This window comes from Balaenoptera acutorostrata, chromosome 1 (assembly GCF_949987535.1).
Source record: "Balaenoptera acutorostrata chromosome 1, mBalAcu1.1, whole genome shotgun sequence".
Classification (NCBI taxonomy): domain Eukaryota; kingdom Metazoa; phylum Chordata; class Mammalia; order Artiodactyla; family Balaenopteridae; genus Balaenoptera; species Balaenoptera acutorostrata.
In genome coordinates this window covers 15118544-15144305 of record NC_080064.1, presented here as the reverse complement: position 1 = coordinate 15144305, position 25762 = coordinate 15118544, and the positions used below count along the sequence as shown (strand labels likewise).

Sequence of the window (25762 nt, the reverse complement as noted above, 5' to 3'; positions counted from 1 at the left end):
GTGGAGCTTGTGCTATAGTAAACAGAGAAGTATGTGTAATTAGATCAAACAATTTCATATTTTGGTACTTACTATGAAGAAAAGATGGTGTTGTGACAGTGAGGGATGAGGGTGATCAAGGAGAGTCTCTCTGAGTTCTGAAAGATGGGAAAGAGGCAGCATGTGAAGAGCCAGGGTGGAATGTTCCAGGTAGAGGTTTCTACAGATACCAAAGTTCTTGTGCCAGCCTGTCAGACTCACCTGATTAAGATTCCTGTTACTTCTTGAATCTCACCTCTAACTCTCTTCCAGCCCCTCTGGCCACCTCATTGTTCCTTGAACATACTGGACACGCCCCAATCTCAGGGCCTTTGCATCGCATACTGCTTCTTCTGAGAATACTCTGCCCCCACGTATCTGCCTGGCCTGTTCCCTCACCACCTTCAAGTCTCAAATGTCACCTTCTCGTTGAGACCATCCCTGGCTACCCTGTTGAAAATTGCAAATCCACTCCTCAGCACCTCTGATACCCTCCCTCAGCTTTATTTCTTTTCCCTTAGTCCTGATTCTCATCCAACATACTGTGTTCATTGATGTGTCTTGTTTACAGTCTGTGTCCCCTCACTAAAATGTAAGCTTCCCCAGGGCAAGGATTTGTGCACATTTTGTTCCCTGCTGTATCTTCAGTGCCAAGGACAATGTCTGGCACATAGAAGGTGCTTGATAAACATGTTTCGAGCGAGTGGATGGCTCTGAGTGTGAAAGAGCTTGGTATGTTTGGGCAACAGAAGGCCAGTGCATGCGACAGGGTGAGCAGATGGGGGGGGGGCAGGAGAGGAGATTGGAGAGGTGGGCAGAAGGCAGACACGTGGGCCTGGTGGGGCATAGAAAGGCAGGTGGATTTTATCCAAAGCATAACAGAAGGCCTTCCAAGGGTTTTAAACAGAGAAGAGACATTATCCAACCTGAAAATTTTATTTATTTTTTAAACTTTTTATTTATTTTTTTTTACAGTTTTTTTTTTTTTGGCTTCACCATGAGGCTTGTGGGATCTTAGTTCCCTGACCAGAGATTGAACCCGTGCCCCCTGAAAAAGTCCCTGAAAATTTTAAAGGATCACTGTAGCTGCCATGAGGGCCTGGACTTAGGATAGGGAGTAGAAATGGGGAGATGAGTTAGGTGGCTACTGCAACAGTCCAAGCATGAGGGCAATGCAGATGGTCAAAGTAAACAGATTCCAGATTTGATAAGAAATCTGCACTCAACCCTTGTCTCAGGATCCTTGCTAAAATCCAGGTGTAAGTTTACTTTTACCTCTTTTTAGGAGATCTTCCTTTAAATTTCAAATTTGATTTCATGGTTAATGATCCAGTTAGACTCTAAGAGAGATTGGAAGGGGATAAATTAAATCCTGCCAGCCCTCAGAAGCTAAGACCAAGAAGTCAGAGGAATCCTTGCCCTAGCCTTCAGAGTCCTTAACATACGATTTTCTCCCCTCTACTTGGCTCATGGCTGATCATACTTCCTTGGTATTCCTTGAATCTGTCCTAACCTCTCCATGTCCAAGGAGCGAACCCTTCCTTGCTCTCTCCTGCTCCCAGTTCACCTGGTATGCAGATCAACCTCTGCTTACTGCTCTGAGTTGAAATTATTCACTGGTTTGCCTGTCTTCCCAACTAGACCGTGAATTCTTTGAGGGCAAGGACCTTGTCTACTCATCTTTGTGTCCTGGTCTTGTCTACAGTGAGTGGCACATAGCAGTTGCTCAGTAAAAGACTGTTGAACTTGACTGCCATAGCCACACTGACCATGCCCTCAGGACAGCTCTACTGCTAACATCCTCATGGTGAGAGAAGAAGAGCTGGCTTGTCTTTATCAGCCCTGAGCCCTCAACCTGATCAGTCACAGACACTCTTTCCAGGATCTTTTCCACATTAGGCAGAGACTTCCCAGATGCAAAGGCCTCTGACAGTTCTCTCCAGCAAGTGCCGAGACTTGGCTAGCCAGGGAAAGGGTTCTGAAGTTGTCTCCAAATAAGGTGAAGGGATTAGCTGCTGTTAAAACAGCATGGGAGCTGTCAGTAAGGAAATAGTCTCTCTGAGATGGACCCTCCTGAAATTGATAATATGATGCTTTCAAATATGAGCTACTGACAGGACAGAAGCCTGCTTATCCCTGAGTCTGACTCTTCCTTCCCAGCCAGGGATCCAGTGGTGCCAATCCCACTGAGGGCTGGTGTACAACAGATGTCAGGATGCAGCCCACTTGAGATCCCAGGCAGGGAAGGGTCCTTAATTAGTTAACAGGCATGGTCTAGTAATAGTAATGTCACAAGAAAAGTGTGGGTTCAGGCTTTCTGAATAGTGTTAAAACACTATGTAGAATGAACAGTCAGAAGTCTCCATGAGCCAAGTATTATTAGAAAAGCCTTTGTTTCAAACTTTTATCAAGAATATTCATACAAAGTATATTATTATCTGTTGCTTTGTAACAAATTATCCCCAAACATAGCCACTTAAAATGGCACTTATTGGGACTTCCCTGGTGGTCCAGTAGCTAAGACTCTGTGCTCCCAATGCAGGGGGCCCGGGTTTGATCCCTGGTCAGGGAACTAGATGCCTCATTCCACAACTAAGAGTTCACACGCCACAACTAAAGATCCAGCACGCCACAATGAAGATCCTGTGTGCTGCAACTAAGACCCGATGCAGCCAAATAAATAAATAAATATATTTTTAAAAAAAACCCCAGCACTTATGATCTCATGGTTTTTCTGGGTCAGGAAATTGGAAGAGGCTCAGATGGGTGGTCCTTGCTCAGAGTCTCTGATGAGGACGCAGTCAAATCTTTGACTGGGGCTGCATCATCTGAAGGCTCAACTGGGGACAGGGGATCTGCTTCCGTGATGGCTCACTCACATGGCTGTTGGCAAGAGGCCTCAGTTCCTTATCACATGTACCCCTCCGCAGAGCTGCTTGAGCATGCTTATGACATGGCAGCTGTCTTCCCCCAGAGCAAGCGATCCAAGAGGGAGACCTCCATGATTTTTATGATCTGGTCTTAAAAGTTGCGCACTGTCACTTCTACTTTATTCTATTTGTTAGAAGCAAGGCACTAAGTTCAGTTCATAGTCAAGGAGGGGAATTAGGGTCCACCTTCTGAAGGGAGTGTCAGAGTTGCAGACATATTTTAAACTGCCTCATCCAGTCACGAAAAAACAAGAAGACTGAAAGTCTTGAAGCTGCTAAAATTTCTATTGCATTTAGGTCAAAGGGGATTAGGCATGAAGAAGAGTCCCAGACCAAAAGTGATGGCGAGTTTGTTCATTCGTCCATCCATTCATTCATCTATTCATTCCACAGCTACCCATTAACACCTACTGTGTGTAGTTGGGAATCTGGACTATATGTTATAGGGCTCATGAAGAGGCACAATTATAATTAAAGTGACCGTTGCTGACCTTTATAGAGCACTTACTGTGTGCCCTTGCTGCAGAGAGCTTTAGATCTAATTATCTCATTTAATCATCCCAATAACCCTTTGAGGTACTATTATTGTTCCCCATTTCACAAATGAGAAACTTAGACTTGGAGTGAAGTCAGGTACCGTCAAGAGGTAGAATCCATGATTTGACCCTAAGGACTCTGACCCCAAAGCCCTTACACTTCTACTACTAATAATGGTCACAAGTATTATTCCTACTTTAATTGTCTGTTCCTGTTATTTGTCTGAGGCTGAGAGGTTGAGTGACTTGTCCAAACTTGTTTTGAGAGTTCCAAGTCTGTGCTCTCTCTCCTTCACTTGCATCAAACCAAGTCCTTTCTGTCCTGCTTCCTGCAGAAACAGAGCTAAGATGGGAAAGGGCCCAGAGGAGCGGGGAGGGGTGTGGAAAGGGGAGAAATTATCGCTGAGGCCTGGAAGCTTTTATAAGCGTGGCTTTCCCCTGGTTGGTGGAAGAACTCATCAGCATCTTTCCCAAGGCTGCTGTGGAGATGCCGTGGGCCTGAAGAGGTGTTTCTCTGCCGAGGCTGTCAGCCAGCTGGCCTCTCAGAGAAGCCCCTGCGGGGTGTGGACACTCCAGACCCTGAGCTGCAACGAGAAATGATGTCAGATGTGGCTAATCATTACGGAGCCCTCACTGAGCGTCAGGCACGTAGCTAAGGTGTTGTGTGTCGTGCACGTACACTCAGGGCATCCTCACAGATGTAGACGAGTCTGCACTAGCTATGATTCCCATTTTACAGAGGAGGAAGCTGCAGCACAGAAAGGGTGACTTGTCTGAGTCCACACAGACATCCAGGCTTAAAGTGGGTTAACTAGGGTTCGGAGAGGGGGTGAGCCATAAATAGTTTAAGCGCAGGGGCCTAGAGTTAGGGGGTCTGGAGGCACTCCTGCCCTTGTGGGCCTTTCCTTCCAAAAAAAATATTTAAAATCATATTTTAGGACTATGTTGGAATAAGGATGAATCAAATCCAGACTAAATTCGTTATATATTTATTATCATTATATTCATTTTTTTCCTCTCAATTTTAAAAGAAAAAATTGGGGGCTTCCCTGGTGGCGCAGTGGTTGAGAATCTGCCTGCCAATGCAGGGGACACGGGTTCAAGCCCTGGTCTGGGAAGATCCCACATGCCGCGGAGCGACTAGGCCCGTGAGCCACAGTTGCTGAGCCTGCGCGTCTGGAGCCTGTGCTCCACAACAAGAGAGGCCGCGATAGTGAGAGGCCCGCGCACCGCGATGAAGAGTGGCCCCCACTCGCCGCAACTAGAGAAACCCCTCGCACAGAAATGAAGACCCAACACAGCCATAAATAAATAAATTAAAAAATTAAAAAGAAAAAATTGGGAATTCCCTGGCAGTCCAGCAGTTAGGACTCCACGCTTTCACAGCCAAAGGCCTGGGTTCAATCCTGCAAGCTGCCAGCATGGCCAAATAAATTTTTAAAATAAAATAAAATAAATGAAAATTAAAACAATGTGTGGGCCCCTAAAAATATCATGGACCTCATGCAATGTGCCTCTTATGTCTAATGGAGAAGTCGGCCCAGTCTGGTGTCCTGATTCCCTTGCTCACTGACCCTGTGGCCTTGGCAGAGTTACTTGACCTCTCTGTGCCTCACTTTCCCTCCCTGGAATATGGGAATAAATGGCAGACTATATTATAAACGGTGATAATGAGGATGACATGAAGTAATACATGTAAAATGCTCAGCACAATGCCTGCCATAAATGAAAATGCCCACACTGAAGATATGGGACTCACCAGCCTCCATAACTGTGAGGCTCAATTCCTTATAAACAAACAAACAAATAAATAAATCCATCCTATTGGTTCTGTTTCTGTGGAGAAACCTGAATAATATGATACACTGTCATGATAAATTTTTGAATAAAATGTTTTCTCCTACAAAATAAAAATAATACTTGCATATTAAAGAAAATATTCCAAGACAACCTCTGCTAACATTTGGGTATATTTCCCTCTACCTTTTAAAAACAAAATTTTAACATAGTTGAGCTCTCCATAATTTTGTTTTTTTGCTCTTAAAATTTAACATTATAACAAATTACATTTCCTCATATTATTACAAACCTTGAAAACATAGTCTTTTCTGATTTAAAATAAAAATAATACATGCTTATTGTAGAACATTTGAAAAATACAGAAGAGTGTAAAGAATGAAAAGTCTCCTGTGATTCCACCACACACTAGTATGTTTTTGTAATACATTCTAGTCTATTTTCTTTTCATGGATATAATATAATACTATTTATTCTACTTTTTTATATTATAATTCATTAAATATTCTTCAAAATCTTATTTTTAGATGGCTTGTTATTCTATGAATATACCATGAGTTTTTTAGAATACATATTACCCCATTTTTTGGTTTTGTTTTTTATATCACTCTATTTTTTACATAAATTTATTTATTTTATTTATTTATTTTTGGCTGCATTGGGTCTTCATTGCTGCGCGCAGGCTTTCTCTAGCTGTGGCGAGCAGGGGCTGCTCTTCGTTGCGGTGCGCAGGCTTCTTATTGCAGTGGCTTCTCTTGTTGTGGAGCATGGACTCTAGGCGCGCGGGCTTCAGTAGTTGCAGCACGTGGGCTCAGTAGTTGTGGCGCATGGGCTTAGATGCTCCGTGGCATGTGGGATCTTCCCGGACCAGGGCTCGAACCCGTGTCCCCTGCATTGGCAGGCGGATTCTTAACCACTGCGCCACCAGGGAAGTCCAATATATCACTCTAGTTTTGAACTGTAAAATGTAATTTTAAACTGTAAGTTTAAAATTAAACTCCCCCTAGAGTTAGGCTCCATAACTCACTTCACCATTCCCCTTTGGTTGGACATTTAAGAAGACGCAGTAAATATTAAAAATACCAGATGATTTCTCCTTCCCACCAGTGTCCTGCAAAACTGGTCCATTTGTCCAATTTACCCCCAACCTCTTTCCTTCTGATCCCACACTCCATACTTGCTTAGCTACACTTGTCTTTGTGTATGGGATGAATGAATGACCACAGTGGGCAATAAATTGAATGCCTGCCAGAGGATCTCAGATCTTAGACTTTATTTTATAGGCGACAAGAAATGAGCAAAGACTTTTGTTTGTTTGTTTGTTTGTTTGTTTTTTGTTTGTTTGTTTGTTTTTTATAAATTTATTTATTAATTTATTATTTATTTTTGGCTGTGTTGGGTCTTCATTTCTGTGCGAGGGCTTTCTCCAGTTGCGGCAAGCGGGGGCCACTCTTCATCGCGGTGCGCTGGCCTCTCACTGCCGCGGCCTCTCTTGTTGCGGAGCACAGGCTCCAGACACGCAGGCTCAGTAGTTGTGGCTCACGGGCCCAGTTGCTCTGCGGCATGTGGGATCTTCCCAGACCAGGGCTCGAACCCGTGTCCCCTGCATTGGCAGGCAGACTCTCAACCACTGCGCCACCAGGGAAGCCCGCAAAGACTTTTTAATAACAGAGGGCCTTAAGCAGATCAGATCTGTTTTCCAGAAAGATCAGTCTGGTAGGAAATGAACAGTAGGTGCAGAAGGGAAATGAAAAAGGCAGGAAGTCTAGGTAAGAAGTTTTTCAATTGAGAGGTGAGAGCAGTGGAAATAGAAATGAGGAGATAGATGAGAGAAAGACATTCCAGATAAAGAAGGGACAAGGCTTGGTAATCAAAGAGGAGGGAGGAACGTGGTAGAGAGGCCACTGATAATTGAGGATGATGAAGCCATTTAAGTAAAACCCTGCCCTTATGCCCACCAACCCCTGGAAGGGCAAACAGGCGGAGTCCACTCCCAGGAAGTTCCCCAGCCAATCACAAACATTCTCAACATCAAGACGATGATGTAAAACATCTTCGCTATTCCTGTGCTCTCTGCATTGGTACCTTCTCTCCCACTTTGCCTCCTCTTTCATCTTCTACCCCTGGCCCCCCCACCACAGGGCCTCTGGCTCCATCGAGCCACAACCCCTTGTGATTGAGGCTAAAGAGACTTATTTCTGTCTTACCAATATTAATAGGTTCTTGTAGATCTTTGTGGCATTATTATGATAAAAGATCTGCCTTCTCATCTCCTTCCAGGGTTGAGAATGGAAAGGAGCAGAGAGAGCGCAGGGCCCAGGGAAACCTATCCTGCCACACAACCAAGAGAGGAAACACACAAAGGACCAGGTTTGAAATTCACGATGCCAATTTTCACTGGATGCATTGTTCTTTAGGTAGCACAGGCCTTGCCTGCCACAGTCAAGAGGGAGGTTTTGTTGGGCAGGGGGTGACGTTTTCTTGGCAGATGATGTCAATTGTGGTGACTGGAGCAATGCTTTTGAGTCTCGGTTTTTCTACCAGTAATGTGGCCTGAGTATTACCAGTGTTTTTGCAACTATGCCTGAAGGTAAACTATCTCTTCAAGATCAAGTTCTGCTTCCTGATTCAAGCAGTGGTCATCTTCTCTGCCAAGAGGCTGTGTCTGGGGGGTCCTTGACCAGGTCCTCAGTTTGCCCTTATTCTTCATCAAAGTGCCTTTTGGTGTGAACCCCCTTTTCTCTGGCTTCAAGTTTCCATGAGGCAGGAGGTCCATCAAAGTAACATGTCAGCGGCTCTTGGTTCCTTCTCTTACCGTTGTCCATAGGAGGAGGAGTAACGATCTGATTGGCAGGTTTGGGAGAAGGAACTGGACATGCTCAGCTCAGTGCTTTCCTCCTTGCTTCTCTCTAGCAACACACATCTTCTTCTGCTCCTCCAAGCCGTAAGTCCAACAGGAGCAGGCTCTACCCCTGAGGCACAGGTCTGTTCCTGTCCACTGCCATCTCAAACTGGGTGGCTAAGTCTGTCTAATTCTAGGGTGAAGAATTAGAAGGCCCCTTAGTCAGACACCAAAAGCCAACGTTTTCATTATCAGCTTTATTGGTAATAAAATTTCTTTCATCTCTACCTACTTGATTCCTGTCTTCCCTTCATTTTGTTCCAAATTCAAGCAGGAAAAAGTGGCATGTTATTTACTGGGCTTTCGCCAAACCCTAACAGTCCCAGTAGAGACACATCTAAGATGCTTATAATAAAATTAGAGAATTGGACCTCCCAATAAATAGAAATAACACACATTCATTTTAAGTCTAACAACAGAGACAACATATAATTCATTATAAGCCTAGCAACAAAGTGATGGGATTTCCAAAAAAAAAGTTGTGTTCTTCCAATCTGTAGCTAAAATATTTACATGGGGCCCTGGTGATATGCAGGCAGTGGTTTACAGAGCGCAGCCTGTTCAAACCAAACAGTTGCTCTATTCCTGATTTTGGAATCTCGTCAAGGAATCAGTGTTTACTTAGACAACTTGGGCCCCAAGCAGCTCTTGTGTAGGCTGGATTCAATCCAAGGAGAAGCCATGGCTCGGGAACATTCCTTCTTCTCCCCTGACCATTAAATCACAGACCTCTCAGCTCTCCAGGGCCCTCTAGAGGGCATCCAGTCCAGCCTCTGGTCAACTGTCCAGTCCCCAGGCTGGGCTACATAGACTTAAGTTCTGGTTTAGAACTGGCCCCTTGGCGCCCAACCTAACGAGTAATCCTGTGTGTGAATGTCTTATTCATTTAACTCCCAAAGAGAGAGTATAGGCTTGAGGGCAAAGGATTTGATGTTTAATACATGGATGACTTGAATTAGTCTGGAGCATAATGCAAGGGGTGGGCCAGCTGTGGGAAACAGACCATGGAGAACCTAGGAAGGTCAAGTCTGAGTGTCCAGGAAACAAGATCTGCTATTTCTACCCAAAGTAAGAAAACAAGCCCAACATTATCGAAGAACAAGCACAAGCATGAGGATCAAGAATAATGCACAGGTACTTCCCTGGTGGCGCAGTGGTTAAGGATCCGCCTGCCAATGCAGGGGACACGGGTTCGAGCCCTGGTCCGGGAAGATCCCACATGCCGTGGAGCAACTAAGCCCGTGTGCCACAACTACTGAGTCTGCGCTCTAGAGCCCACGAGCCACAACTACTGAGCCCACGTGCCACAACACTGAAGCCTGCGTGCCTAGAGCCCATGCTCTGCAACAAGAGAAGCCACCACAATGAGAAGCCTGAGCACCGCAACAAAGAGTAGCCCCGGCTCGCCGCAACTAGAGAAAGCCCACGCGCAGCAACAAAGACCCAGTGCAGCCAAAAATAAATACATAAAAATAAATAAATTAAAAAAAAAGAAAAGAATAATGCACAGAAAAAGCACGTGCCACTGTACCTCTGGCTCTCAATACGAGATAGTATTGTTATTACTGTTCTCATTGAGATGATTTTGAAAACTAATGAGATTAGCGTGTGGGTAGGCCCAGTGCAAATAACAGTGATGGGGTTAAAGCAGTGACTGCCATTGTTTCTGTGTGCTCCATCCTTTTTTCTATTTGGTGACTGCCTTTTCTTGACCTTCCATGGTTCTAATGGAACCATCAGCCACTGCCCCTGTTGGTACAGTGGTGGACAGTGACTTAGGCCAATCTTTTCTTCCAATGTGATTGGTCCTGGGATAGGCACCTAGAGCCCGTGCTCTGCAACAAGAGAAGCCACCGCAATGAGAAATGAGAAGCTCGCGCACCGCAACGAAGAGTAGCCCCCTCTTGCCGCAACTAGAGAAAGTCCGCCCGCAGCAACGAAGACTGATGCAGCCAAAAATAAATAAATTAATTAATTAATTTTAAAAAAAAAGAAATGGTCTTCAGTCTAGATGCTGGAGCAGTGCTGTCTAATAGAACTTTCTGTTATGATAGGAACATTCTATATCTGTGCTGTCCACTACAATAACCACTAGCTGCATGTGGCTGTTGACCACTTGGAATATGGTCAGTGAGACTGAAGGGCTCAATTATGTATTTATTTAATTAATTTAAATTTAAATATACACATGTGGCAATGGCTACCATATTGAACAGAGCAGCTCTAGACCAAAGCACGGCATTAGCAAACACAGATGTGGGTGAGGATAATACCCAGTGCTTGCTTGGCCAGGAACATGTGCAGGAAGAGCTACAATTTATAAGTGGCAGGGGACAGGGGGACTCCAGGATTGGAGCAGTTGGTAAAGGAAAGTCATCTCTCTAGTTAGCAATTTAAAACAATGTATTCTGAAACCTAGAGATTATCATACCAAGTGAAGTAAGTCAGAGAAAGACAAATATCACATGATATCACTTATATGTAGAATCTAAAAAAAAAAAAAGAGACAAAGGAATTTATTTACAAAACAGAAATAGACTAACAGACATAGACAACAAATTTATGATTACCAAAGGGGAAAGGAGGGGAAGGGATAAATTAAGGATTTGGGATTAACAGATACACACTGCTATACATAAAATAAATAAACAACAAGGACCTACTATACAGCACAGGGAACTATATTCAATATCTTGTAATAACCTATAATGGAAAAGAATCTGAAAAAGAAAATACATGTATATATGTATACATATATATATATATATATAACTGAACCACTTTGCTGTACGTCTGAAACATTGTAAATCAACTATACTTCAATGAAAAAAAAAACAATGCATGCTGGTGTATGTGCTCTATTGCAAAGCTACAGGACTTCAGAGAAGACTGTCTTAGAATATTTTTTTTTTTTTTTTTTTAAGGATTTTCTTTTTTTTTTAATTAATTAATTTATTTATTTTTGTCTGTATTGGGTCTTCGGTTCGTGCGAGGGCTTTCTCCAGTTGCGGCAAGCGGGGGCCACTCTTCATCGCGGTGCGGGGACCGCTCTTCATCGCGGTGCGCGGGCCTTTCTCCATCGCGGCCCCTCCCGTTGCGGGGCACAGGCTCCAGACGCGCAGGCTCAGCAATTGTGGCTCACGGGCCCAGCCGCTCCGCGGCATGTGGGATCTTCCCAGACCAGGGCTCGAACCCGTGTCCCCTGCATTAGCAGGCAGATTCTCAACCACTGCGCCACCAGGGAAGCCCGAATATTTTTTTAATATGTAAATTGCAAAGTAATTTAACCACATTACAGAAAGATTAGTAACCAGAGGGGGGGGAAAATCCCTCTAAATTCCACCACACAGTTGTGATTATATTTATATATTTACTTTCAGTCTTTTGCACATGCTTGTTTATACTTCACATGCTCATTTATGTAGTGGACATACATTTTAAATTATAACCTCCATGGATATACATTTTGTATCCTACATTTTCCATTTATCACAAGTATTTTTCTGTGTCATCATATTCTGTGTGTAATTTTCAATAACTGCAAAATATTCTACAGGTTACACTCACTCTATATAATTCATATAACCATCCACTGATTTTTATATTTTTTAGGATATTTCCAATTTTCTTCAGAGGGTTGGCGGGACAGGTGTCCTAAGGCACATTAACTCCCCGCCCCTGCATATTTTGTGGAGCAGGAACATGAGCTTTGAAGGCAGGCAGACCTGGGTTTAGATCCTGGGCCTCCATCACTTAGTAGCTACATGACCTCTGAGAAGATCATTCATCTCCCTGAGTCTCAACTTTTTCATCTATAAAATGGGAATAATAATACCTGCCTTTCAGGTTGTTGTCAGGTATTTGTAAATTGCCTCCCACACTGCCTGGAATCTAGGAGATGTTCATGAATTATAACACTATTATAAATATTTTTAGATTATAGTTTTTTTTAGAAAGTTCAATTACTAGTAGTGTTTATAATCTAGTCAGTGTTCTGAGGACCTCTCAATTGCAAGAAATTTCCTGATTTATGCTAATGAGTCTCATGGCCCATCCCACCTGCTTGGACCAGAATCCCTGTCAACTTAGACGCTGGGACGTGGAGGGTCCCTAAGGCTTAGAGAAATGCGGGCTACGGGGAGACTCGGGGGAGGCACTGGGGGAAGCTGCAGAATGGGCTGGAGAGGTGGGCAGGAGGGGGATTTGCCTTTCACCTACTAACCAAATGCACAAGCTTCCCCTTTGGCTTTTGCTTCTCTCCAAAGCTCTTCTTTTCCCACAGCGATGGGTGACATACTGAAAATGGGGAACATCAAAGTGAGGGCAGAGGAGGAAATAAGAGGATTTACAAGATGTGCTTTCCTGCCAGAGCTGGCCGCCCCGGGGTGACAGGTAAGGCACTAAAATATAGGGAATTCTGTCCCTCTGAGGACTTCTAGTCCTGCCTGAGCTACCGTGAGCAAATTCTTAAGCCTCTGTGAGTTGGGCTTTCCTCGTTGATTAAGTGGGGATGAGAATAAGAATGCCCACACGGAATTGAGAAGCTCCAATAAGAAAGAAACAATAGGGCTTCCCTGGTGGCGCAGTGGTTGAGAATCTGCCTGCCAATGCAGGGGACACGGGTTCGAGCCCTGGTCTGGGAAGATCCCACATGCCACGGAGCAACTGGGCCCGTGAACCACAAATACTGAGCCTGCGCGTCTGGAGCCTGTGCTCCGCAACAAGAGAGGCCGCGATAATGAGAGGCCCACGCACCGCGATGAAGAGTGGCCCCCGCTCGCCGCAACTAGAGAAAGCCCTCGCACAGAAATGAAGACCCAACACAGCCAAAAATAAATAAATAAATAAATTTATTTAAAAAAAATAAAAGAAACAATAGTGCCCAGTCCTCAAGCGTGGAGCACCTGCTAAGTACCAGGTGCCAGGTGGGGCGATTCACACCCATCACCTCTTCCATCAGTCACAACAGTCCCCAAAGGCTGGTGTTGTTATTTCCACTTTACAAGGAGGAAATCAGGGCTCTGAAAGGTGAAGGCCCGTGCTCACCCCAGTGCACCTCCCTGCTTTGTAAACTGTAAGGCCCTGGATGGTTGTAATCTGTTGTTATGACCCTCTAGAGGTCTTCTTAGCTCATTCCCTGGAGAGTTTTGCTAGAAAGTTCTTCTAGAGGATTGCAGAGTACATTGAACAAACTGATTTGACATGTATATGTTGAGCGCCTACTGTGTGCTAGGCATTGTTGTGGAGACTCAGCAGTGAATGCCACAGATAAATTATCCTCCAAGAGTATACATTTTTGTGTGAGAAGGCTGACGGATTAAAAAACAAACAAGTAGGGAATTACCTGGTAGTCCAGTGGTTAGGGTCCCGCGCTTCCACTGCAGGGGGCACCGGTTCGATCCCTGGTCGGGGAACTAAGATCCCGCATGCCGCGTGTCACAGCCAAACAAACAAACAAGTGTATAATATGCCCTGTGATGATAAGTTCTGGGAAGAAAAATAAAACGGAAGGGTGATTTTATGTGCAATGGTCAGAGCAGGCTCTGTGATGACAGCTGTGCTCACCCCTCAGATATTAGGGTCTACAAGGGTGTCATCTCCACAAGGACAGAGCCCTGGGATCTCATTTGTCCCTGTAGCCCCAGTCCCCAGAAGTGGTCCTGGTTCCCCATAGGTGGTGAATAAATATTGATTGAATGAGTGAATAAACAAACAGCCATCATCTCAGACCTGCTGGAGAAATGTCCACGGCAGGGTAGGCACGGGGTTTTGGATTCAGTTCCTATCAGCTGACACTTATGGAGAACCTTCTGTGTGCCAGGCATTGTTCCAGCCTCCGTGGCCGCAGAACAACCCTTTCCTTTGAAGATCTTCGCTAGAGATGATGGTGGAGCTTGCAATCTAGGAGTCTGGAAGAGAAGGAAGCGAAAAGAATAAGGGGAGAGCAAGGGGTTAAGTGCAAAGAGTAAGAGTTTCAGGGTCAGGAAGGAGTTCAGCAACTGTATTGCCTGACTTTTTTTTTTGTTTTAGTTCAAAAAATAGCTAGTTCTGCTTTTCGGACTGAGGCTGGCTGAGTCAGGGGTTCAAAGAGAAGAGCATGAGGATGGGAGTGGCAGTTGTCATCTGCAGCAGATGGTAATGCCCCAGAGACAGATTTGTGGTCTTGAAGATGCTTCCCTCCACCCCCTCTGGCCCAGGAATCAAGGTCAGGGGCAGACAACCAAGCTCAGTTCCCTGGGGTCCCCATCCCAGCCTCTCAACCAGGCCAGCCCTTCCCGAGAACATCACCCTTGTTCCACCCTTGGACTCTACATCAGGCTCAGCAGTCTCAGAGGCCAAGGGTGTGAGAAGAATCATCCCAGCATGTGTTATGAACCATTATTTCCATTCCTTTGGCTGTGCTTTCTCCTGAGCCCCGAAGACACTAGGTCAGTGCTGCTTTCAGCCCAAACGTCTGACGTGCCAGGCTTTTGTTCAGCCTCACAAAAGAAGGGGATGATTATTAAAAGAACAGACCTTGCATTCCATATTTACCCCAGATGACATTGCCTTGATCCCTAAAATAACTCCAGATCGCCTGGGTGGAACTTGCTCGTTCTTTTTCATCTTGCTATTTTGCAACTGTTTATGGAGACCATCACCATAGTGATATTATCAGAGCAGGTCAAATGAAACTCCAAACCCTTGGGTTGTTATTGGTTTTCCTTTGTACCTTGGAACATGACTTTTTCACCCTAGACCAGCTCTTTCATTTCTTTTAAGCACTTTTCTCAGCTCCAAGTCAGCAGCAGCACTTTCTAACTGATTCCCAGCAGTTAAAACCACAGAGGTGGTCCATGCTGAGATGAGGGATGGAAGTATTTGGGCTGAGTTTCCAAACTGGAAACCATATTTACCAGAAATCTCCTTTTCTTCAGATAAAACTTGGGTCAAAGTTTCAGAGTATTGAAAGAGGCACTAAATAAACTAAAAGTCTAAAGAACCTTCAGTGTTTGGTCCAAGGAACATGGCTATAGAGTTCAACAAATAAACACAGCCGGCGTGGGGAGAGCCTTTAGCAAATACTTATCTTCTTGATTATTTTTTTCATAACCATCATCTTGGCCAACAGCCTTTATTGTAGCATTCTCATACATTGCTGGTGGGAGTGTGAATTTGTAGGACTTTTCTTTTTTTTTTTTTTTTTTAATTTATTTATTGATTGATTGATTGCTATGTTGGGTCTTCGTTTCTGTGCTAGGGCTTCCTGTAGTTGCGGCAAGCGGGGGCTACTCTTCATCGCGGTGCGCGGGCCTCTCACTATTGTGGCCTCTCTTGTTGCGGAGCACAGGCTCCAGACGCGCAGGCTCAGTAGTTGTGGCTCACGGGCCTAGTTGCTCCGCGGCATGTGGGATCCTCCCAGACCAGGGCGCGAACCCGTGTCCCCTGCATTAGCAGGCAGATTCTCGACCACTGCGCCACCAGGGAAGCCCCTGTAGGACTTTTCTAATAGAAAACTTGGCAATGGTTAGGAAAAGCCTGGATAGTGTGCTCTTTCTGTGAAGCAAACTTCTACTTGTGGGTTCTAAGAAAATAATTAGGGATGTGAGCAGAGGAATACATATGAAGACGTTTGTTGCTAATAATGGTGGAAGAATGGAAATAACCAAACTGTACAATACAAAGGGATTGCTTTAAAAAAATCACCATCTATCCATACGATGGATACTAAACTAGAATTATAAATTGTGCCACAGGAGAATCTTTAATACATGTAAAACATTCATGATATGTTCTCAGGTAAGAAAAGACAGGTAACAAGAATGTGCATGCAGTATGATCCCATTTTTGTAAAACATGTATGTATATGGAAAGGAAAAAGATTAGAAGGATAGGTTCTAAAAAGATGGCAGTGATTATTCCTTGGATAATTTTCTGGTTTTGGTGTTGTATCTATAATTTTTACAATGAGCATGTATTTCCGTAGTCAGAGGTTTAAAAAGCTATTTTGAAGAAGAATAAGCCACTGTGCCTTTAAAATCACCTCTGGGGACTTCCCTGGTGCTCCAGTGGTTAAGACTCTGCACTCCCAATGCAGGGGGCCTGGCTTCCATCCCTGGTCAGGGAACTAGATCCTGCACGCAGCAATGAAGATCCCGCGTGCTGCAACTAAGACCCGGCGCAGCCAAATAAATAAATAAATATTTACATATTTACATATTTAAAATCACCTCTGATGGATTTTGTGGGCAGAAACAGACTCTTATTCCAGGAGCCTCCTTACATAAAGCTCATAAGATAGAAAGTGCTCAATGATCTCTTATTGTGGTTGAAGATAATGAATGAATTGTATGGTACCTGGGACCGATAAATATTTAGCAACCATGGGTTTTCTGCCTATTTAGAGTTTAAGGTCAAAAATATACAAGGCTGACATAACCAGGCATAAAACACACACACAATGTAGTAAGACCGGCAAATGTATTTACGAAATACCAAGAACCGTCTGATGTTCCGTAACAGCAGTGAGGATTGTTGGGGGCAGGGGAGGGGACCATCCATAAACTCAAAGAGCACATGATATGCCACCAATTTACTGCCTGTCTTATTTAAACCTCATGACAATTGTACACGGTAGGTATCATACACCCATTTTACAGATGTGGAAACTAGAATATGGAGGTTCAGTCACCTGCTCTCTCACCATTGCAGAGAGATAGAAGATGCAATTATTCAGCTAGAAGAGGCGTGGAGCCCAGCTTATGACTGGAATGGGTGGGACAGGAAGGAAGGAGTACAAGGAGAAGGAAGACCTACATACCTCTATGGCATGGTCCCCAAAGGCTTCTACCAGACTGGTAAACATTTAGGTTGCAGGCTGGAGAAAATAATAATTTTAGCTACCCTCCTCTGAGTACCTGGGCACGATGTCAATATAAAAATGAAGATTACAGGATGTCATTGTATCCAACCTCACTGGCTTGTGGGAAGCGGTAGACGTGCTGCAGGAGTATGTAGCACAAATATGCCAGGGAGTAAATTACACAGAATCCTAGAGTCTGTCATCATTATGATCATCACTCAAAACATCTAAACACCTCCTTGTTTGGGGTAATGTGGAGAAGTGAAAAAAAGGATAGGCTTTTTGGATCAGACAAAACTCCAGTCAAATCCTGGCTCACCTTTCTGTAGTGATGTGACCTTTGTCCATCTTCACTGGCTCCACCTTGAGGTACCTGTGGAACCTTAACACATTCATGGAAATCCTGCTTCAATATTATCATCCCAATCATTTCCTGCTATGTTGGAAGCTATCGTGGGTAGCTTTTTAGACCTGTATTAGTCAGGGGAGTGCTAGCTGCTGAAACAACCTTCAGTGCTTAGTGGCTTACAGCAAAGGTTTATTTTCCCCCTAAGATACAGTCTGACTGGATGTTTTCAGTAGACTCTCCTGAACAGAATACAGGCTTCCTCCAACTTGGAGCCTCTGCATTCGGCTGGCTGATGAACAGAGAGAGAGGGAGAGTACGGGGTAGGTCCCAAGGGGCATTTGATGGTCATACCTGGAGGTGGCCCATTTCACTTCCTCCCACATTCCATTCGTCACAGCACCATCACATGACCACAACCTAACTCAAGGGAGGCTAGGAAATGTAGACAGTGCTTGAGCCCAGGAAGAGGAAATGGAAAAGGTGACCCTGTAGCTTGGCAGTGCTACATACCTGTAACAATCACGAGTAGTGTGGGGCAGAGAACAAAAGGCCATCAAGATAAAGCCTAACAGAACTGCCATGCCAGTTGTCCAGGCAATGCTGCCTGACAGAGAGATATCTTTGGTTATCAGAGTTTTCTCATACAGGTTTTAAACTGGGCCAGATCTTACAGGATCTTAGGCCAAGTATGTCTGATCCTATCTGGCAGTTTTAAGCTATAAAGAAGGTAGCACGATGAATATTAGAAATGGGTCCCATCACGACTGGCATTGCTCTGTGCTGAACCACCCGTCCCACCATGCCCTGCACTTTTCCCCTGTGCATTTGGCTCTCAGTGTGCCTACCTTTAGACTTGGTGGTTCATTTTCTCCACTTAGTCACTTTACCTACCAGACTGAATACTTGCCATCACTCCTCTGCCTTTGGCCTTTGCTTTCCTTTCTGGCCCAAATATGGAGTCTTTCTGACTACAGTGGCATTGATTGCCCTAGATAAATAGGTCACCATGTCTAGCCTGGTCCGAGGCGTTAACAGCCTCAACAAGGTCCTCGTATGCTCTGCACTCCAATGGTTCACTTGAACAAAAAATAAAGCTGAATGAAAATAAAAACAAAAATAAACAAATGGGATCCAATTAAACTCAAAACTTTTGCACAGTAAAGGAAACCATAAACAAAACAAAAAAACAACCCTCAGAATGGGAAAAAATATTTTCAAATTAAGCAACCGACAAGAGATTAATCTCCAAAATATACAAACTTCTCATGCAGCTCAATATCAAAAAAAAAATAACCCAATCAAGAAATGGGCAGAAGATCTAAATAGATATTTCTCCAAAGAAGACATACAGATGGCCAAAAAGCACATGAAAAGATGCTCAACATCACTAATTAGAGAAACGTCAATCAAAACTACAATGAGGTATCACCTCACACAGGTCAGAATGGCCATCATTAAAAAACCTACAAACAGTAAATGCTGGAGAGGGTGTGGAGAAAAGGGAACCCTCCTACACTGTTGGTGGGAGTGTAAATTGTAACAGCCACTATGGAGAACAGTACGGAGGTTCCTTAAAAAGCTAAAAATAGAATTACCATATGACCCAGCAATCCCACTACTGGGCATATACCCAGAGAAAACCATAATTTAAAAAGAGTCATGTACCACAATGTTCATTGCAGCACTATTTACAATAGCCAGGACATGGAAGCAACCTAAATGCCCATCGACAGACGAATGGATAAAGAAGATGTGGTACATATATACAATGGAATATTACTCAGCCATAAAAAGGAACGAAATTGGGTCATTTGTAGAGACGTGGATGGATCTAGAGACTGTCATACAGAGTGAAGTTAAGTCAGAAAGAGAAAAACAAATATCGTATATTAACGCATATATGTGGAACCTAGAAAAATGGTACAGATGAACCGGTTTGCAGGGCAGAAATAGAGACACAGATGCAGAGAACAATGGGCTTCATTCATAGGGCACCATATTCCAGCTCTGTCCTAATTGTTTGTGATGTGACTCATGGTCCCTGCCTCAAGGAGCCCAGAGAACCGTAGGGGCAAATTACAAGTGAAAAGGTGTACCTAGTACAGCATTTCCACGGAAACACAAAGAAAGAAGCCCCAAACTCAGCTTTTGAGGGGACAGGCAGAAAATACGGCATGAAGAAGGAGGTGACCATTCTTCTGAGTCTGAAGGGTTAGCCTTAGATGCATTGTAGAGGTCATCCCAAGCCTAGCGGGCAGCTGGTCAGCCGGCATAATAAACTAAATATGACTTCTCCCAAATATGCATATTAAAGCTCCAACAGCTGGCCCACATTTGAGAAGCTGTTCTCTAACTCTGAGCAAGACCTCGCAGATGGTCAGGATACAAATACTTCTAGTCCAGCAGAAGGCAGCTGTGAGTTCTCCCAGGTACCTATTAGAAAAGCAAAAACAGGACTTCCCTGGTGGCACAGTGGTTAAGAATCCGCCTGCCAATGCAAGGGACAGGGATTCGAACCTTGGTCCGGGAAGATCCCACGTGCCACGGAGCAACTAAGCCCACGTGCCACAACTACTGAGCCTGCGTTCTAGAGCCTGCGAGCCACAACGACTGAAGCCCACGCGCCTAGAGCCCCTGCTCCGCAACATGAGAAGCCACCGAAATGAGAAGCCCGTGCGCTGCAACGAAGAGTAGCCCCCGCTCGCCGCAACTAGAGAAAGCCTGTGCGCAGCAACGAAGACCCAATGCAGCCCAAACTAAAAATAAATTAATTAATTAAAAAAAAAAAAAAAAAAGCAAAAACAAAAGCCCTGAGAGGATGATGTCTAACCTGAGACAAAGCATCCCCTTGGCACTGATGACTTTGGGGTGTGTTTTTGTTTGTTTTTTGAATTTTAGAATTTTATTTATTTATTTTATATAGCAGGTTCTTATTAGTTATCCATTTTATACATATTAGTGTATATATGTCAATCCCAATCTCCCAATTCATCACACCACCGCCCTGCCACTTTCCCCCCTTGGTGTCCTTACGTTTGTTCTCTACATATGTGTCTCTATGGGGTGTGTTTAAAAGAAGTGGAGTGCTAGTGGTCTGTCTCCCTCCACCTTCTTGCTACGTGTTCTTTCAGGATGCTGCGGGTGGGAAAAGTTGATCTTAGTGGTCTAGCCGAGGCTGCCTCCTTTGCAAACCACACAGTGTTCTGTCTACAGAGGAAATCACCATTTTGGGGGCCTGTACTCAGTCCTGCTTAGGGTTCCAATGATGAGAAATTTCTGAGACCCAAAAGGAGCCTGTTTTGATAATTTGCATGAGCTTACCCAGAATGCATGCTTGTAGTAACCATCTGTTTTTTTTCTGCTCTTCAGCCTCTCTTTCTCCTTCTTTTGTGAATAGTACCCTGCTTCCCCTCCCCATTACGTGGGAAACAGCTCCCCTCCCCCATTACGGGGTCCCCATCCCTGCCAGCTCCAGGAGTGGGGACGTGACTGAGGCCTGCTGGTAACTGAGGCCATGAGCGTGGATGAAATTGTCTAAGGAGAAGCCGCAAAGTCAGAGGAGGAGAGAACCCCATCATTTAGGGGTTGCGTAGAAGAGGATAAGTCTGCAAAGAACGGAGAAGGAGCAGTCAGAGAGGTAGGACTGAGACCAGGAGAGTCACGCGATGTCATGGAAGCCCGTGGACCAGAGTGCTTTAAGGAGGAAGAAGTGACCAATAGTGTCAAGTACTCCTGGGGAGTCAAAGGAGCTGACGATTGAAAAACGTCCATGCGCTTTTCGACATGGAGGTAGGGGTGACCTGAGGGTCATTTCTGTGGAGGAGGGATGGAATAGAAGGGGGAGTAGAAGTGGAGAGAGGAAATACTGACAATTCTGTAGCTGAGAAAGACAGGAGATAGGGTGGTGGGCTAGAGGGATCCATGTAGGCTTTTTCCTTCTTTCTCTTTCTTCCTTTTTTTTTTTTTAACATATGAGACACTTATGCATGTTTAAAACCACAGTAATCATCTAGTTGAGAGGGAGTAATTCAACAATCTGGGGAGAGATGGGATAATTGAGGTTCCTGAAAAAAACAGAATCCCCGAGTAGGAATATTGTTTACTGCATTTCCCACATTTACCTGATGGACCATCCCCCTTTAGGCAGAGTTTAATTAGTGTTCTACAGGGAGCACTGTGGCCCAAATTAGGTCAAGGGCCTATCCTCAAACCAAGGCCACACTTTGGCTTCAGTCAATCAGGATCCTGTCCTCAGGAGCTGGGGGTGGGCTCAACTCCACGCAAACTAAACATCTGAGAATGAGGAAGGGTTAAGTTGTAGAAAAGACCACTAACCCGGCTGAAGATGGGGAAGATGGAATTACCAGGTGACGTATCTTCCCTCCTGGTACTCTTCCTAATGAAGATCCTTACATTGAATCCCACTAGAACTTTAGTATATGGAGGTAGAATGTTCAAGGAATATGGTCAATAAAATTTAAAAAAGAAAAAAAGTAAATCAACTATACTTCAATAAAATTTTTAAAAACAGATATGGTTTAAACCCCTTGTCTGTAGAATTCAATGTAGTGAGGGGTCAAAAGTTGGCTAATTCTAGGGTTCTTATCTCCAGACACACAGTAAAACATCTAAAACCACTGTTAGTAATCTGAGAAGATCCCTACCTCAGGGAGCACGCTCTGGCCTGTTAAAATCAGAGGTGATTTAGGAGCTAAACAAGCCCCAGACCCCTGGAATGATTGTGCTTTTATTAACCCAACAGTTCCAGCTGTGGAGACTTAATTGAAGGAGGAAAGATAGAAACCATGTTGGGCAAATGTCTGGGTAATGCCCACTTTACGCGTCTTATAATTAGCTGATGAGCATCACAAAAGATTCAGCGTATGGTGGAAGGTTGACTTGAGTCTCCGAGGTCCTCAAGATTGCTTCTTCCTTCCTCGGGTGATGGTACTATTTGGTGCGGGACTTCCTCCCACCCTGCCTCAGCAAACACTCATGGGCACCTACTATGTGCAAGTTGCCATGCTGTGTGCTGCTATGTACTGTAGTAACATCGTCTTTTGCTGTTTACAAAGCACTTTCCTGCATATGATCTCAATTTAGTGATTCTGAGAATTGACTTTGAGTCAGAAAGACCAAAGTGAGGATGGGTTCATCCACGTATTTTTTTTTAAAGGTTTTTATTTTTATTTTTTTGGCTGAGCCATGAAGCTTGCAGGATCTTAGTTCCCTGACCAGGGATTGAACCCGCGCCCTCGGCAGTGAAAGCACCGAGTCCTAACCACTGGACCGCCAGGGAATTCCCTGTCCACTTATTATCTGTGTGAACTTAGGCAAGTCATTTGTCTAAGCTTCAACTTCCTCTTCTAAAGAATGGTAATAATAGGAATTCCTAGTGCAAAGGACTGTTGGGAAGACTCGGTGAGATAATACAAGAAAAGAGCTTAGCACATAGTAAGCACTCAATTTAAAGTTGCCACTACTTTATTATTCATTCTTGGTCCACTTTTCACGCAATAATCCTATGATGCGGATGCTATTATCTTATTTCACAGACCTTCACTGAACACCTATTATGTTCCAGGTGCTGAAGACCCACAGTGACTAAAAGAGCATTTAGATACAGAAAAGAAGGGACCCCAGAACTGAGTCCTCAGCAAAGGAAGCGGAGGCATCAAAGGGAACTCAGAGGAACCCTGAGTCCCAAGAGAGGTGTAACAAGGAGGAGAGCGGCCAACTGTAATAATGTCAAGAGGTCAGGGACTTACCTGGTGGTCCAGTGGCTAAGACTCCGCGCTCCCAGTGCAGGGGGCCCGGGTTCGATACCTGGTCGTCTAACTAAGATCCTGCATGCCGCAACTAAAGATCCCGCACACGGCAATGAAGGTCCCACGTGCCACAACTAAGACCTGGCACAGCCAAATAAATATTAAAAAAAATAATAATACCAAGAGGTCAGCAGTAAGACAAGGCCCTGAAGTGGCTTCTGCAACATGGAGTTTCCAAATCGACAGGTGGAGGCAGAAACTCGAGCCAGACTGATTTAAGGAGAAACCAGAGCTGATGTGGAAACAGCCACTGCAGAGAACTCACACAAGGTTTTGATGCTAAGGGGAGCAAATAAATGGGGGAGGTGGCTGGAGGGAGATGTGGGATCAAAGAGATTTTTGTTGTTAAAAACATTTTTTTAGAATATTGGGACATTTTTTAAAGCAGGTGGGAATGATCCAGGATGGGGTAGAAATGAGTGACTAAGGAAGGGAATCCAGAGTAAGGAACTAGAAGTATATTCAATAGCCTGTGATGAACCATAATGGAAAAGAATGTATATGTATGTACAATGAAGTCACTTTGCTGTACAGCAGAAATTAACACAACATTGAAAATCACCTATACGTAAATAAAATAAATTTTTAAAAAAGCACAGGGAACTATATTCAGTATCTTATCATAACCTATAATGGAAAAGAATTGAAAAAAAGGCATATATATATACATATAAGTGAATCACTTTGCTGTACATCTGAAACTAACACAATATTGTAAACCAACGATACTTCAATTAAAAAAAGCAAGCAGGGAAGGCAGAAAACCTGGGCAAGATGCAGAATTTTTGGTAGAGGAGAGGGTTCCTGTCTGACTCTATCATGTCTGTGAAGCATGAGGCAAGCTCATCTGCTTAGAGTGAAGGATGAGAAGGGGACAAAGGAAGACGATTGAAAAATCATCCTTGTAGAGTGTGGGGAATTGAATACAGCAGGAAAATACAGTAGGAAGGCTAGGCAGGACTGAGGGTTCAGTTGAAATTCATGGACATCAACTTAAAGTGACATCTGCCAGTTTTAATTTTCCAGCAATATTCAGATATTCTGAGACAGGTAAAGAGTAGGGGAAGAGCTAGGTTTAACTAGAGCTGGGCAAGCTAGAAGAAAAGAGAGGGGCAAAGGGGTTATGGGGTTTTGCAAGGAAGTGAGTATATTGATTATGACTGAGTGGGTGAGGAGGGAAGTGAGCACCAGTGGGAAAATAAATGCAAAAATCTGGCAGAGTCAAAAGATTTGCAGGTCTGGATGAGGTTGAAGAAATGCTTGTGTGTGATACTGCAGTAAAGATGTTAAAGTCAGATTTGAGATTCTGTGATTGTGTTTTCTGAGATAGTGCAATTCCTGGTGAGAATAAGTCTGCTTTAAGACCATGGGAGTGGGTATTTGGGGGCGGGGGGGCTCAATGGTGGGGAAGAAATCAGTGAGAAGTCAATAAGATTTCTCATGAAAGGGAACCCTCCTACACTGTTGGTGGTAATGTAAATTGGTGCAGCCATTATGGAAAAAAGTATGGAGGTTCCTTCAAAAACTAAAACTAGAATTACCACATGATCCAGCAATCCCACTCCTGGGCATATATCCAGAGAAAACTGTAATTTGAAAAGATACACGCACCCCAATGTTCGTAGCAGCACTATTCACAAAAGCCAAGACATGGAAGCAACATAAATGTCCATCAACAGATGAATGGATAAAGAAGATCTGGTACACACACACACACACACACACACACACACACACACACACACTGGAATATTATTCAGCCACCAAAAAAAACAAGGGACTTCCCTGGCAGTCCAGTGGTTAAGACTCTGCACTTCCACTGCAGGGGGCTCGGGTTCGATCCCTGGTCAGGGAACTAAGATCTTGCATGCTGTGTGGCACGGCCAAAAAAAAAAGAACAAAATAATGTCATTTGCAGCAGCAATATGGATGGACCTAGAGATTATCCTACTAAGTGAAGTAAGTCAGATAGAGGAAGACAAATGCCATATAATATCACTTGTATGTGGAATCTGAAATATGATACAAATGAACTTATTTACAATAGAAACAGACTCACAGAGAAAACAAACTCATGGTTACCAAAAGGGAAAGGGGTGGAGAGATAAACTAGGAGTTTGGGATTAGCAGATACAAACTACTATATATAAAATAAACAACAAGGTCCTACTGTATAGCACAGGGAACTACATTCAGTATCTTGTAATAAAATCTAATGAAAAAGAATACCTATGTGTATAACTAAATCACTTTGCTGTACACCAGAAACTAACACAACATTGTAAATCAACTATACTTCAATTAAAAATAAAGAAAAAAATAAGATATCTCATGGATTATGCTTACGGATGCTCAAGTCATAAAGTAAGGTGCAGGAGGTGAGGTGGAGGTCAGTTCATGAGAAAAAGGAGGGGTGGCAGGTTGAAAAATATGGTAGTATGAACTTCAAGGAGATTAGGTTTTGGAAAGAGGAAAGAAGAAACAGTACTAAAAATATTAATGGCGTTTGCCTCCTACCCACAGGCCCTCAAAGGCAGCTGTGTTTAATGCCACATGCCTC

General features: G+C 43.9%; 1 long non-coding RNA gene across 3 annotated transcripts; it reads right to left on the bottom strand.

Annotated features, from left to right (window-relative positions):
* Positions 1-1030: 1030 nt before the first annotated feature.
* LOC130704734 (uncharacterized) lies at positions 1031-25762 on the bottom strand. Of its 3 annotated transcripts, XR_009005182.1 has the most exons (4): positions 21710-25762; positions 13914-20979; positions 13528-13670; positions 1031-4068 (listed from the first exon to the last, which is right to left on the bottom strand). It is a non-coding gene; the product is annotated as an uncharacterized LOC130704734 (long non-coding RNA). The 3 variants fall into 3 exon arrangements; XR_009005176.1 differs by having other exon boundaries at positions 13914-25762; XR_009005178.1 differs by lacking the exon at positions 1031-4068 and adding an exon at positions 5494-6239 and having other exon boundaries at positions 13914-25762.